This window comes from Diadema antillarum, unplaced genomic scaffold (genome assembly GCF_040938485.1).
Source record: "Diadema antillarum isolate AM-2024a unplaced genomic scaffold, OU_Dant_1.0 seq00000674_RagTag, whole genome shotgun sequence".
Classification (NCBI taxonomy): domain Eukaryota; kingdom Metazoa; phylum Echinodermata; class Echinoidea; order Diadematoida; family Diadematidae; genus Diadema; species Diadema antillarum.
In genome coordinates this window covers 1,057,336-1,060,085 of record NW_027271580.1, presented here as the reverse complement: position 1 = coordinate 1,060,085, position 2,750 = coordinate 1,057,336, and positions in this window count along the sequence as shown.

The following is a 2,750-nucleotide window of genomic DNA, read 5'->3' as shown; positions in this document are numbered from 1 at the left end:
TTAGCTCTTCTATTGCTCCATTCTATGCCATCGCTACTCATGGCGATCATATATACTGTGGAATTTTTGTCAAGAGTTTTGCAGCATTGCAGTGAGTCGTGAGGTAGAGTACATGCATGACTCGCAATAATTTTGAAAAATATCCTGTTATTTTGTGAAAGTCATGAAATAGGCAAACAGCTGCGGGTATAGTGCTTCCAAAAATATATGTATATAAGAATGACAAATAGAATCAAGCGTTACAACATCAAACAGCCTTCCATCTATATTAAAATTATTTTGTATGTCACTAAACATTTAACAAATAATCAGGGACAAATTGAAGGAAGTTAGAATAGTCTTTATGTACATGAATACAACATTTTGCTTTTTCACAAAAAAAAAAAAGATAAGAGAAAGACAAAGCACAAAATAAACAAACACAAAACTGGAGAATCCACCTTCTCATCCTAGCTTTATGATATTTTTTTTTTTGGAGGGGGTGTTGTTATCATGCAATCACTGACATGGGTGTCACAAAATAGTTATATGGGTAGGCCTATGTCTATTAAAGGCCTAAATCAAGACATTTAATGCAAGATGTGTATGGCCCCATCATCTTCAGACTTTCACTTTGGGGACGCACATGGGTCCGGGTTGTTGTTGTTTCTTTGGCCCCCCACCCCCCTCCACTTTTATTATTTTTTATTTTCTTTTTTACCCCGGAAGTGCGTAAGCGGCACTATAGAAAGAAATAGATAGAATGCTTTTTTTTTTTTTTTTTTTTGCTTGTTAGCTAATTAAACCCAGAAGAGGCACCACTGAGAAGTCTGAAGTGCCTCCCCCCCCCCCCCCCCCCAACACACACACACCTTTGAAAACATGGCGCCGGCAATGGCTTTTTGGTTCATTTTTCCATTTCTCTTCAATTTTTCTCTGTTGCCGATTTTGTATTGACTTTCCTCCACTCAATTTCAGAAGATTCAAATCTGTCACGTGCATGAGTGTAGTGTATATTGTAGGCCCTATAAGTTTCTAATCTAATTGATCTAATCTATTTTTTAAAATCTTTTGACAGGGTAGCCCATTCACCAATAAGTAGTGGTCTTCTATTGGGCCCTCGATACTCTCTAAAAAAAATCGAATGAAAATATTCACTCTTAAAGGAGTGAATACAAAAAAGAGTGAATTTAGAGTGAAATTGGAGTGAATTTTGAGTGAAAATGTTCATTTTCACTCGTTTTGGAGTGACCTCAGGGATCACTCCTAAATCTTCGAGTGATCCCTGAGGTCACTCCAAAATGAGTGAAAATGAATATTTTCACTCAAAATTCACTCCAATTTCTCCCTAAATCACTCTTGAATCTTTGTATTCACTCCTTTAAGAGTGAATATTTTCACTCGTTTTTTTTTAGAGAGTATATTGATGAACATAATAATGTACATTAAATGCAGAAAAAATGTATATTCTGTACATTCAAAAGTATAAAAATACAGTGTATGATACCATCACAACAAGAGTTCATCAGAATGCCAAAATATCAATTAAATTTGGATTTGGATTTGGGTGTAGAACTCATTAGGCCTATGATTGTCATTGTGCAAGTTTTGCATACCTATTGATCTCGGTAAATGAATACAATTCAAGTGTACAAATAGGCATCGATGTATGATATTTATGTCAATATTGGGTCTACAAGTACAGTAAAAAATGAACACGAGCACGCAACTATTCACGGCCTCAAAGATCCAAGAGCTGCGAGTGACTCTAATCAATCGTAAATCCACCAATCAATCGCACTTTGCGATTGATTTCGGTATCATTTGATAAAAATTTAAGATTGATTTCACTCGCAAAATCTTTAAATTGAACTATAGGGTCGCAAATCTGTCAAAAGTTGCGATTGAATTATTCTATCGCAAATTTTAGGTTAATTGTCATGCAAATTATCAACCATTTATTCTTGACATCAAAATTATGACTCTAATACATGCTACGAAAACATAGCCCTACATGGGAATATATTCTTACCATTGAAATGATTTTAAGATCACCTAGATATTAAAGGACAAGGTCACCTTCATAAACATAAGGATTGAGAGAATGTAGCAATTTTAGTAGAACACATCATTGAAAGTTTGAGGAAAATCGGACAATCCGTTCAAAAGTTATGAATTTTTGAAGTTTTTGTGCAGTAACCGCTGGATGAGAAGACTACTGCAGTGTGTGAAAAACTTAGATGTCACATGCGTACAACAATATAAGGAAAATATAAAGAGAATTTCACAAAATTTCATCTTATGAAAAAAGTACACATTCCCCCGACTCGTTACCGACAAATGTTATGGGTAATATTATTCCCCCTGCCTTTAGAAAGAGGCAAGTCAAGTGCTCTTTTATTATGCGAAAAAAGTGAAAATATGTTGAATTTTCTTTATATTTTCTTTATACTGTTGTACGCATATGACTCACAAGCTGTAGTAGTCTCCTCATCCAGCGGTTCCAACACAAAAATTTTAAATATTCATAACTTTTGCATCGATTGTCCAATTTTCCTCAAACTTTCACGGATGTGTTCTACTAATATTGTTGCATTCTCTCAATCCTTATGTTTATGAAGGTGAACTTGTCCTTTAAATGATACCCAGAGTTAGGTAGGTATACTCTCTGCGTCGGTGTTTGAGTTTGATCCCTGTAGGATATCATGTATGCATAGATCCCAAGTTAGAATCAATCGCAAGATTTATGTTTGAAATCGAATTTGACCATA